The sequence below is a fragment of the Bos mutus genome, chromosome 15 (genome assembly GCF_027580195.1).
Source record: "Bos mutus isolate GX-2022 chromosome 15, NWIPB_WYAK_1.1, whole genome shotgun sequence".
Classification (NCBI taxonomy): domain Eukaryota; kingdom Metazoa; phylum Chordata; class Mammalia; order Artiodactyla; family Bovidae; genus Bos; species Bos mutus.
The window spans coordinates 9,085,000-9,098,697 of record NC_091631.1 but is presented as its reverse complement, the minus strand read 5'-3'; the positions used below and the strand labels follow the sequence as shown (position 1 = coordinate 9,098,697).

The following is a 13,698-nucleotide window of genomic DNA, read 5'->3' as shown; positions in this document are numbered from 1 at the left end:
ACAAAAAAAGAGAAACAAAGATAAGAATGACCGAAAACTTCTTATCAGAAACAATGCAAGCCAGAAGACAGTGGAGAAACATCCTTAAAGTACTGAATGAAAAAAAATGCAGGTATTTTCCAATAATTAAGGCAAAATGAAAAAAAAATTTGCATATACAAAAGCTGAAATGATTCACCATCAGTAGATCATCACCATAAGAAATGTTAAAGGGTGCTCGCTTCGGCAGCACATATACTAAAATTGGAACGATACAGAGAAGATTAGCATGGCCCCTGCGCAAGGATGACACGCAAATTTGTGAAGCGTTCCATATTTTTATGGATTCATTTTGATGTTTGGCAAAACTAATGCAATTATGTAAAGTTTAAAAATAAAATAAAATTAAAAAAAAAAAAAGAATTATCAATCAGATTAAGATTAACTTTAGCTGTTTGCTATTTATATGTTTAACTTTGCTTAAAAAAAATTCAGAATAAAATATAAAGTTAAAAAAAAAAAAGAAATGTTAAAGGAAGTCCTTTATACAGAAAGAAAATGATACTAAATAGAAATTTGAATAGCACAAACTAATGAATAACATCAGAAATAGTAAACATACAGGTAGATATATCATTCTTTTAATTTATTGAAATGTGGATGGATAATCCACATCAGTTAGCTGCTGCTAAGTAATAAACCACCTTAAAACTTAATGATTTAAAATAATTATTTACTTCTTTGGGATATTGGAGGAGGCAATGGTAACCCACTCCAGTATTCTTGCCTGGAAAATCCCATGGACGGAGGAGCCTGGAAGGCTGCAGTCCAGGGGGTTGTGAAGAGTCGGCCACGACTGAGTGACTTCACTTTCACTTTTCACTTTCATGCATTGGAGAAGGAAATGGCAACCCACTCCAGTGTTCTTGCCTGGAGAATCCCAGGGACGGGGGAGCCTGGTGGGCCGCCGTCTATGGGGTCGCACAGAGTCGGACACGACTGAAGCGACTTAGCAGCAGCAGCAGCCATTTAGATAGTTCTACTATTCTAAGCCATGCTTGGCTCATCTTGGTGAGTTCAGTCATGCATCTGTAGTCAGCCTGTTAGTCAATTTAGGGACTAGCTACCCTAGCGTTGCCTCAGTACAGATGGCTTAGCTTTATCCATAAACTCCCTCTAGCAAGCCAACCTGGGCTTAGTCTCACGACACGGCAGAGGTCCCTTGGACTACAAGCAGATTCAACCAGTCCATCCTAAAGGAAATCAGTCCTAAGTGTTCATTGGAAGGACTGATGTTGAAGCTGAAACCCCAATACTTTGGCCACCTGATGCAAAGAGCTGACTCATTGGAAATGACCCTGATGCTAGGAAAGATTGAGGGCAGGAGGAGAAGGGGACAACAGAGGATGAGATGGTTGGATGGCATCACCGACTCAATGGACATGACTTTGGATAAACTCCAGGAGTTGGTGATGGACAGGGAGGCCTGGCGTGCTACGGTTCATGGGGTCGCAAAGAGTCGGACACGACTGAGCGACTGGACTGAACTGACCTTCAACCTCAAGAACTTCCTTCAACACTCCATGTAGTGCAGATCTGCTGGGGAAAATTCTTTTAACTTTTGTTTTTCTGAAAATGGCTTTTATTAGCTTTCATTAGCCTTCACAGTTGAAGAATATTTTCACTTTATATAGGATTCCAGGTTGTAACGTTTTTCTTTCAGAACTTCAGGCTGTCATTTAATTGTCTTCTAGCTTGCATTTTTTCTGATAAGTAGGTCGAATCATTCTTGCCATTTCCCTGTAGGCAACGTGCCATTTTTGTCTGGCTGCTTTTAATATTTTCTCTTTATCCATTTATTTTCAGCCGTTTGATTATAGTGTGCTTGGATATGGTTTTGAGTTCATCCCTCTTCTTCTATGTGCTATTCATAAATAAGTACTCTCTATTTTTTTAACCAAATTTGGAATTTTTTCAATCCTGATATTTTCAAAGTTGTTGTTTTTTCTGCCCCAAATCTCTCCTTCCCACTTATTTGGACTCCAAATTACTACACATACATAGGACCATTTATATGTCAGGTATAGTCTGACAAGTCACTAAAGCTCTGTTCATTTATCTTCAGCTTTTCTTCTTTTGGTTTCAGTTTTCAGTCTGTTTTTCCCCTTACTAGTTTACTAACATCTTGTTCTGGAGTGAATAGCCTGTTGTTAACAGGCTATCAAAACTTTTTTAATTTCAGATATTAAGCTTTTCATCTATATGTCCCATCAAAATCCTTTTGATATCTTCTATTTCTCTATTGTAATAATTTTTTCTAATTATAGGTATATATATTTTTTCTTTCATATCCTTGAACATATTCATATTAACTGTTTTAAAGTTCTTACCTGATAATTCTTTCATATTTATAACTGGGAGACAGATTTCTAATAGATGATTATTCCTCTGATTATGGAACATGTTTCTGCTTCTTCATATCTCTCATATATTTTGGTTGTATTATGGAATAATGGATGCTATATTTTTTTGTACATTTGGTAGAATGTTGGGTTTTATTCCATAAGGCAGTGCATTAACTTGTAGCCTCCTTGATCCTTTTAAGTCTTACTTTTGTGATATATCAAAGTGGTTCTAGAGTAACATTTATTCTAGGTCTAAGCTAGTCCTCCTTCCAGAGCATGGCTTTTCTAGGTTCTCTACTGAATGCTGAGAGTGTTCAACAAGGTTTTTCTACTTTGGATAGAACCTGAATTCCAGCACCATATACCTTAAGTCAGTTCATAACTCTCCAGTAGCTGTTCTTTCTCCAGTAGTTGTTCTTTGCTGGGACATAAGAAATCTCACTCTGTCTGTGCACAGATTAGTATTTGGCCAAACAGTCAAGTGTGTCCCTATACAGATTTATGACCTTTCTTCCCCATATGGCTCTCTTCTCCACAGTTCCCCTTTTATACTACAAATTTCAATTTCCTCATGAGCCTCAAACCCTGAGTACTAAGCTTAATGATACCACTAGGTTCTATCTGGCTCATTCTTCCTGCCCTGGAGAGTGGTTCCAGGCAAAAATCCACTGCCTTGTAGTAATACAAGTATCTCATTCATGGCATAGCCACCACATTCTCTGTCATTTTAGATGACATTTTTAAGGCCAGTCTAATATTAATATAACTTATTTGCCTTTCCCTCTGCTGGTGTAAGAGCTCTATCCAGATGTTCATCATCAAATTCTTTCTTAAAAGCACTTTATGTTGTAGAAAAGGCCATTTTATCTTTTTTGTATTTAAAATTCTCACTATATTCTTCAGGCTGTAGTTGGTTTGGGGATAAGAAGATGGGCTGGAGACAAGCCTTCTAGGAGGTAATTAATCACTTTTGTAATCAGCACTTAGAGCCATTTGCAGAAGGTGAGTGAGTCAAGTGGAGAAAGAAGTGACTTCACCATCCTTTCAGGGTTATTACAAATCCTGCTAAGGTTACCATCATTAAAATTGCTATTAACTTTTCTTCCCTCATCAGGATAGTTAATTAATTCTTCCCTAAATTTTAAGACTAAGGCAATTAAGGGGGAAAATAAAAATTAACTTGTCCATACATGGGGCAAACTGATTCCTTTAGGAAGTTGTTAGGAGAGCTTCAAAGAAAGGCATGTGAAAATGGAATTGTGGTATGTTAATCTGAGGCCCAGCTCACAAGGCAAAAGTCAGCAGTCAATGAATACTTTATATATCTACCTCACTAGTTTGGCCTAAATTCTTCTATTTTGTCCTCCTGGACAGTGCTTTTCATTTTGATTTCGAAGATCCAGATTTTACAAATCCTAAAGTTTATATAATTTAAGGTAAATGCTTTAATAAAAAAAAATATTAAGACCTTTCCAGGACCTTTTAAGGGGCTAGTAAAAATGGTAAATCTGTTCTTGTTGATATCCTCTTCAGCAAATTGCATTTTTAAAAATCTTCAGTCATCATGTAATGACGTTTTATACTCCATTTTATCATCAGTGATTTCATGTTATCTGTGGTTAGTTTATTCTTTATCTTCCCCATACCATTCTGTAACATTTGTGTAACCAGGGTGAATGCCTAATCTTTAAGAGCAAAATAGCCCATGTTTTTAAGCATTTGCAATGTAATAGATAATTTTCTGGTCTTCCCTGGTGGCTCAATTGGTGAAGAGTCCGCCTACAATGCAGAAGACATGGGTTTGATCCCTGAGTCAGGAAGATCCCCTAGAAAAGGAAATGGCAACCAACTCCAGTATTCTTGCCTGGAGAATCCCATGAACAGAGGACCTTGGTGGGCTACAGTCCACTGGGTCACAAGTGTTGGACATGACTGAGTGACTAAACCTACCTACCTACCTAGATAAACTTCTAAAATTCTTCTTGTGTATTAACTCACTTAATTCTACTAACACTTTACAAAGTAGATTCCATATTATGTTTTTCCACATTTTAAAGATGGGAGCACATGCATAGAGAAGCATACAGCTTGTTAAAATGGCAAAACTGGCCTCCAAACCCAGAATCAGGCTCCAGAATCAGGGCTCTTAAACACTATACTTTTCTGCTTCTCCTTGTTGAGGGCTGGAAGAACACATAAGATTTTGAGCAGTATCCTGGGCACCAAGGTATCATGAGTCCCTGACTCTAAGAGTACCTAAGTCAAATATCAATTGGCAGATGCTGCACAGTTAGAGCCAATGAGATCAAGAATAAGACTCCAGAAAACAAAACTGAGTACTTCACATCCTGTCCAGGTAATGCTCCATCCCACTGCTACTTCTATATATTGAAAGATAATGAAATGAAAGACTGTTTTGCATAAGCTATTGAATATTTATTTACTTATTTAGTCTTCATTTGAGATGCCCAAATGTCTACTTCTGGGACCCAGAAAACATGATTTATGATGTCAAAAATTTCTTCTTTAAATTAAGCAAGACAAATTGACCTCTGTCTTTATGACATTATCCTGGTGATACCAGTAAGGCCACAGCTACTGATGAAGGTCTTCAATATTAGTAAAACAGTTACCAGTAACCAGGCCTTTCTTCTTAATGAACTTATCAATATCAAGAAATATTAGTTGCAATTATACAGTAAGCACTATATACAAAAATAAATATCCAGACACAATACTAAAGATTCAGATGCAATAAACCTGCAGTGGAACCCAGACATGTATATTTTTAAAGCTGCATTATGATTTTGATGTCCAGCCAGGGTGGAGAATTACCTTGGATGAGTGACAGGAGGGTGAAACGGCGTGGGAAGTAGAGGATCCTGGGGATACATGAGGGAACGTCCAATCTGGTTTGGAAGGTCAGATACAGATGACTTTTTGGAGGATGTGGAATTGAAGCAGAGACTTGAAGGATGAGAAACATTAAGTATCTAAAAGGAAACACTGTAAAGAAAACAGTACCTTCGAAAACCCAAAGGATCTATGCTGTGCTTAGTTGCTCAGACTTGTCTTATTCTCTGCAACCGCATGGACTGCAGCCCGCTATCAGGGGATTCTCAAAGAAATATTAGTTGCCATGCTATCCAGTACCCAATCTTACAAAAATAAATATCCAGACACAATACTAAAGATTCAGATGCAATAAACCCCAGGGAGGAAACTCAACAGAAGAGAGCCCCAAATTCATGCCTGAAGCCACTTACAAAAAGAGACATGAACTATATTTTTAAACTTCTGCTGCATTATTTCTATAAACTCATCCATATTACCTGCCTGACTTCAGAAGAGACCAGCAACCAGTCATGGGAAAGAATTATGTCAATCACTTCACCCAAATGTTGTTCTAAATAATTTCTATAAACTCATCCTATTACCTCATTTACTTAATTCAGACCCCATTATAACACAATCATGTCTGAATGGGAAGCCATTTTTTGAGCAGAAATATTCATTTTAATATTAAATTTTAATTATACAAATAATACGTGAATATATTCTCCATATAAATAAATAAAACATTAGACATAGTTTTTCTTTAAACTCTCTGCCTATCTTAATATCCTCCTCAGACCTCAGATGTAACCACTGCTACCCATTGACTGTGTACTTTTTTCAGACTTTTTACACACAGTCATAGAAAATATGCAGCCTTATTTTATGGCTTTTCTTTTAAAAATATATATAAATACCATCATATTGGACTGCTGCTTTTTCACATAATAATTTTTCTTGGCAATTGAACAATGCTTTGTACAAAAAAATTGGGCTCCCCTGGTGGCTCAGAGAGTAAAGAATCTGCGTGCAATGCAGGAGACCCAGGTTTGATCCCTGGGTCTGGAAGATCCCCTGGAGGAGGGCATGGCAACCCACTCCAGTATTCTTGGTGGATAATCCCATGGACAGAGGAGCCTGGCGGGCTATAGTCCATGGGGTCACAAACAGTCAGACACGACTGAGTGTCTAACATGCATACAAATTAAATAAATAAATAATGATTACAAGCTCCTCAGTGAAGCAGACTTAAGTTTGAATCTTGGCTCTACTACTTTGACTTCAGAAAGATCATAATGTCATGTAAGCCACTGCTTTACCATTCAAATGGAGTTAATATCACTAATGTCTTAAGATTATTATAGTAAAATACCTAGAACAGCGTCTTTCCTCGAAAAAAATTTATTTCTGCCCCATCTTAATTTACTCATCAAACTTGGTACAGCATCCTGCTGTTTCTAAACACATAGGTCTACAAGCAAAATCTTCCAGTGCCTCCTGGAAATGTTCACGTGGGCATCCCAGTGTGTCCAAAATCACGATATTCTATCCTCAACAGGCTTCTGTTCCTGAGGAAGCTGTGTCCACTTGCTGGCTCACGTGGCCTCATCGTTGCCCCTAGGCACTTCTTCCCACCTTCTGGTCTCTTCTACTCACCTCGACAGCTCAGATCCTCATTGGAGCTTTCTGGGATTAGAGTCCAACCTTGCAACTATTCTCGCACTCTCCAGAATCTTTTCCCAGGTCTTCTTCAGCCCTAATCACCAATAAGTCTTCCTATCACCCAACACAAAAGTCAACATCCTTGAGCTTAGGGCTTTTCACCATCTGGCCCCAAATGGTGTTCCCAAGTTTCTCATTCCACACACACCAGTAGTTCCAACAAAATCACCTGCTCTCTGTTGACTGTTTCCTGGGCTTTCCAGTCTCTGCGTCTTTGCTCATGTTGCTCCCACCATCTCTAATACTCTTTTCTTACAACCTTAGATAACATAGTGAATTTAAACACAGAGGTAAAGCCAAACATACCTCAGTGTAAATACTAGTTCCATAATCAATTAGGTATATGATGTATCTTTTTAATGTCTGTTTTCTTCACTTATTAAACTGAGGTGGTAAGAGAAACTACTTCACAGGATTTGAAGAACAAATTTAGATAAGGACTATGAACCGTTAGGCAGAAAACTGGTGCTAGGTAATCATCAACAGTCACCATCAATACTATTTGAGGTCTACTCCAAGTGCCATTGCTTCCCTACAAAACACTAGGTGATTTCTAAAAAGCAACACCATTGCATTTGTGCTCTTTAAAGGTATTTACAAATTTATGTTCTAGTATATTGCTACATTTCCAATGACCACAATTTTTTAACCCAAAACTGCAATGGATTTTCCAAAGGATTTTCTAGTCTCTAACACTGAAACTTAAATCAGATGTTCTTTCCAATCTTATTTTTGTCTCTTCCAGTCCACTATAAAATTGATCTGGAAATCACATTATATTAGATAATGTTTGCAAATGGGACAAATGGAAGGGTTCATCCTCCTGGGTTGGAAGAGAATTTTATTTTCATGAAACTTCTCTGGTGATATGTCTGTGTAAACTTGAGTGGCCCCAATGCTCCTTTGAATTAATGATAATTTCAAATATAGCTCCAAAGCCCATAACGATGTAGAGCAGTATTTTAGAGGAATAATTGGTAGACTTCTATCACCAAAGCAATTAGAATTTTCTTATTTGACCAAGTAAGATTTAATGTACATACACTGAGGTTTGCTTGTTTTTTAAGAAAATTAAAGGCCATAATAAAATTTCAAATGTTACCTTGACTCTCCTCAGTCTTTGTACTTTCTTTGCATGAGCACTGAATGGCAAGCAAAGCTCAGACTGTCCTGTTGCAGGCAGATAGGCCTTGCAACATATTTCACAGAGCCTGGAAATGGAGAGAAGGCATGTCTCCTGGAACAGAGAAAAGAAAGCAGCAATAAATATTTATTTTGTCATGAAAACATACCAGAACAATTTGTGCAATGTGTTCATCAGAAAATAAAAATCAGTAGTAGTAAATATTAATGGTAAACTTTATATAATTTTAATGTATATATACAGAATACATATAAATTATAAGTGCATATATAATTTCAGAATGTTCACCTATACTACTGTATAATATGCTCTATATTTAATATTACAAGACTTAACATGAAATTAGGTGAGTAAAGCCTATAAGCTACTATGTTTTCTTGAATAAATGCTTTAAAATCTAAATCACAGGAAAAGGACAGCCACCTTTAAAAATTTAGCACCAGATTTCAATAGAAACAGCAGAGTTTAATTTAAAATGTGTTAGTAAGTACTTTTATTTTGTCAAGTCCTATTGTCCACGGATAGAAAGCTTGGCAGAATCAGAAGGTCAGGTATTAGAAAAAAAAAAAAAAAGATTCTGCTGATTAAAATGTAATAGCCATGCTAGGAATTATAATGCAAAAGTACATAATCATTCCATTCCATTTCTAACCCACAGAATAGAGTGACTGCACTAAAGGACAAAACTAAATAGGACCTCTCCTGAGATTCAAATGTTTTACAATGACAATAATTTGGGGAAGGGCTCTTCATTAGGACACTTTAAAATGGCAAAAGAAAAGCCAAAAGGTACTTTTATACCAGGAAAAGCAGAGCTGTAGATAAACTCAATGGCTAGATACCTACACGGCAGCAGAAGAAAGAACCACAATTCAAAATTTAAAGCAGAAGATGTACATATTAAGTGTTGATAAAATGGAAGATTAGTGTGAAAAGCTGCCAAATTCTATGCATTTTTATGTGTCCATGAATATTGCTACAAATTGTGTATAAATGTTTCATATGTTAGAGATTAGTTCATTGTTATACATCTTTAAAGATAATTGCATTTTCACAAAAAAAGCATAATTTTTGAGCTAAAAAGAGCTAGAAAATTACCTAATCTAACCCTCTCATTTTACAAATTAAAAAAAAAAAAGAATCTCCTGCATATTTTAATGTCAGATCCAGGGCTACCTTGCCTCTTAGTGCATTATTTACATTGTGTGCTTGTACACACAGGCTTAGGTTTCTAGTCATGTGATTTTGAGCAAGACTCAGTTTCCCCATATAAGAGTGATAACTGTATTTAACTCAAAACTTAAAGTAACCCTCAGAAAAAGTGACATATATGCTCCACACAAAGACACTTAAAAGGTCTGGTATGATAATATGCTCAATATTATAACTAGCTGTTGCTATTGTGTTGAAACCCAAAACTCCATGAAACCTAAATGGGATGCCTACCATTTAAAGCAATGTTTCTCAACCCAACTTCACATAAGAAAATCTTGAAGAGCCCCTTTGAAACACAAGCCTTAGCCCCAGGCAAAATTTATCTGAAATTCTAGAGAAGTATTCTCGAACTGTTGGCCTTTTAAATGAGTTCTCTCAGAGAATTCTGATACAGTCCTGTCAGTAATAGCTCACAGATTAGCATTTGGGAACCACTAGCAAGACTTCAGAAGTGCAGTCCAGGAAAATCTCTGTATCCAAAGAGAGGGGCAGAAGAGAGGGCTTTACAAGTGTCATAAGGTATTTTTTGGTGTGACAAATATTTTCTTGATTGTGGTAATGGTTCCATGGGTGTACACATATATCATAATTTATAAAATTTAAATATGTTCAATCTATTATATGCCATTTATAGCTCAATAAAACTTTTTTCTTAAAATATCTATATAAGAATTCTTAAGCAAAAACAACATGTAGTTGGCCTTTCATGTAAATGTTTGTTCAAAAACATGTTGCAAGCAAAAAATAGAAAACACAAAATAACAAGTATGAATTAACTTAAATATTCATAAAATATTTGAATAGATTATTCAAATAAAATACTTAATATAAAAGGCCTAAAACTGTCAATTAAAATAAAAACATAAATAAAATAGCCACACCACCCAAAGCCATCCACAGATTCAATGAAATCCCTATCAAATTTCCCATGACATTTTTCACAGAACTAGAACAAAGACTCCTAAAATTTATATGGAACAACAAAAGACCAGAATTGCCAAAGCAGATTCTAAGGAAAAAGAGCCAAGTTGGAGGCATAACCCTCTCAAACTTCAGACAATACTACAAAGTTACAATAATCAAAACATTCCGGTACTGGCACAAAAACAAACACACAGATCAATGGAACAAAACAAAGAGCTTGGAAATACACCCACACACCTGAGATCAATCAGCGGTCAACAAAGGAGGCAAGAATGTACAAAGGACAGTCTCTTCACTAAGTGTTGCTGGAAAAGCTGGACAGCCTCATGCAGATCAAGGAAGTTAGAACACTCCCTCACACCACAGACAAAAATAAACTCAAAATGGCTTAAAGACTGAAATGTAAGATCTGATACCATAAAACTCCTAGAAGAGAACATAAGCAAAAATTCTGACATAAATTGTAGCAATATTTTCTTAGATTGATCTCCCAAGGCAATAGAAATAAAAAGCAAAAATAAACAAATGAGACCTTATCAAATTTACAAGCTTTTGCACAAAAGGTAGTATAAAACTATAGATACTACAAAAGATACTATAAAATCCTACAGGAAAACATAAGCAATCCACTATTTGACATGAATTGCAGAAATACTATTTGGCTCTGACTCTTAGAGCAATTGAAACAAAAATAAACAAATGGGACCTAGCTAACATAGCAAAGGAAATCATAAACAAAAAGAAAAGGCAACCTACAGACTGGGAGGACAATCAATGTCAGAAAAACAAACAACACAATCAAAAAATAGAAGACCTAAATAGACATTTCTCCAAAGAAGGCCAAAAGGCACATGAAAAGATGCTCAACATCACTAATTATAAGAGAAATGCAACTTAAAATTACACTAAGGTACCACCTCACACCAGTCAAAATGGCCATCATTAAAAAGTCTACAAATAATAAATGCTGAAAAAATTATGGAGAAAACAAAATGCTCCTACACTGTTGGTGGGAATGTAAATTGGTGCAGCCACTATATATATACTGTTTTATAAAAACAGTAAAAAAGTTCTTTAGAAAACTAAAATAGAGTTACCATATGATCCAGTGATTCCACTCCTGGGCATATATCCAGAGAAAACTCTAATTCCAGAAGGTATTTGCACCCCAAAGTTCACAGCAGCACTATCTACGATAGCCAAGACAAAGAAGCAACCCAAGAAGTGCCCATCAACAGACGAATGGATAAAGAAGATATGGGGTGTGTGTGTGTGTGTGTGTATACACAATGGCATATTACTCAGCCATAAAAAAGAATGAAAATGCTATTTGCAATGACATGGATAGATCTAGAGCTTATCATATTAACTGAAGTAAGTCAGATAAAGTAAAACAAATATCATATCATATCACTCCTATGTGAAATCTAATTTAAGAAAATGAGACAAATGAACCTACTTACACAACAGAAACAGACATATAGACAGGGAAACAAATTTATGGTTACCACAGGGGAAACATGGGGAGAAAGCATAAATCAGGAGTTTGGGATTAAAATGCACACACTGCTATGTATAAGATGGATGACCAACAAGGACCTACTGTATAGCCCAGGGAACTCTACTTAATCTTCTGTGATAACCTATCTGAAAAAGTATGAATATATGTGCATGTATAAGTGAGTTACTTTGCTATTCACCTGAACCCGACATAACGTTGTAAATGAACTATACTCCTACAAAGATTTTTTAAAAAGAAATAGCAGTTTGGAGAGTCACAAAAATTATGTTTGGAGATGGTAATAAAACCTGGTGTCGCACAAATTAAATTCAGGAAAAGAAATGCATGGATAACCAGGCAAATCAGCCTACAATTTAGTGGTGGAAAGCACTATCAACAACAGAAAGATAACATCAGGGTTTCTGAGTCTAAGCATTTTATTAGTTGGGGAACTGCACTTCTTAGCTTACCATGTTCATTTATTTCTTCTTTCTTTTTTTATTTTTTAAATTATGAAACTATGATAACACATTTACAGGAGAAAATGCAGAACAAAGTTACATACAGTTCCACTATATATTATAAATACATTTTTAAGTAGATAAATTTAAATTTTTAGTTGGAGTTTCAATAGCAAACTCTCAAAAATTAATAGAATAAATAAACAGAAAAGTAGAAGAATACAGTAAACCTGAAAAGCACTATAAGGCAATTCAACATAATTAAGATTTGTTCAATTTTCACACAACAGCAGGATACACATTCTATTCAAGTTCCCATAGAGTATACATCAGGAGACACTGGAACATTTCTAGCGACATAAAATAAGGTGCAAAAATTTCATGGTCTAAATGTATGGAAATGATACAGAGTCTGTTCTCTTATCACTGTGGAATTATGTTAGAAATCAATATCAAAAGATATTTGAAAATAATCCACATATTTTCAAGTACGGTGTGACATTTACCAAGAGAGATCTTTGACTTAGCCATTCAAAGCCTCAATAAAGTTGAAAGACTGAAGAAAAAAAAAAAAACACAGCATTACAGAGAAGAAAGCATTTAAATGAGAAACTAATATCAAAATGAATATCAAAGATACTTTAAAAAAACATGTATTTGGAAATTCAATGTTTCACTTTTAAATGATGGGTATATCTAAGAAGCCATAGCAAAGAAAATTAGAAAATATTTTTTAACAGCATAAAAATGAAAAGAGAATTTATCAGAATTTATTGCATGCAGCTGAAGCTGTTCAATGCAAAAAAAATACAATGTGGAATCTTGACTAAACTATGAAAATAAATAATGGACACTAGCACAAAATTTTGTGAAATTTGATACCACATTCATTTAAATTCATCCCTTTAAAACATGAACTCCTTGAAAGAAGAGAGCATGTCTTATTTATTCATCCTGTATTCTTAGCACATGAACTTATACCCAGCACATAGTTGGCGCTCAATAAATATCTGATGAACAGGGAATAATGGAATAATGAATTTAATGAATTAAAGTCATAATGAAGATTGCTTCCCTAATCAGAATTTAAATTTTTAATGGAGGAACAATTGTTTCTGAATTTGGGAAATCAAAAGTTGTAGTGAGTGTTGCTCAGTTGTGTCCGACTCTTTGCAACCCCATGGACTGTAGCCTGCCAGGCTCCATGGAAATCTCCAGGCAAGGATACTGGAGTGGGTTGCCATTTCTATTCTCTCTCTTTCCTTAGGCAACTTTTCACAAATCCCTGACCTGCTCCTGGTCTTTGCTTTTACATTTGGAATCAGTGGTCTGAATGTGCTTCTCAGGCATCACAATTCTATTCAAGCAGTATTTTTCAAGTCCTTGCAAAACCTTAAGTGATAGGAGACACATTCACCAAGAATTATTATATTATAATGGCATAGAAGAGAAGGATTCTTAAAATCAGTTTGCAAAAACAGCTACTTCAGCGGGTTTCTATCTCTGCCCCAG

General features: G+C 35.6%; 1 non-coding gene across 1 annotated transcript; it reads left to right on the top strand.

Moving 5' to 3' along the window:
- Positions 1 to 213: 213 nt before the first annotated feature.
- LOC138991035 (U6 spliceosomal RNA) lies at positions 214 to 320 on the top strand. The gene has a single exon (XR_011467082.1). It is a non-coding gene; the product is annotated as a U6 spliceosomal RNA (small nuclear RNA).
- The last annotated feature ends 13,378 nt before the right edge of the window (positions 321 to 13,698 follow it).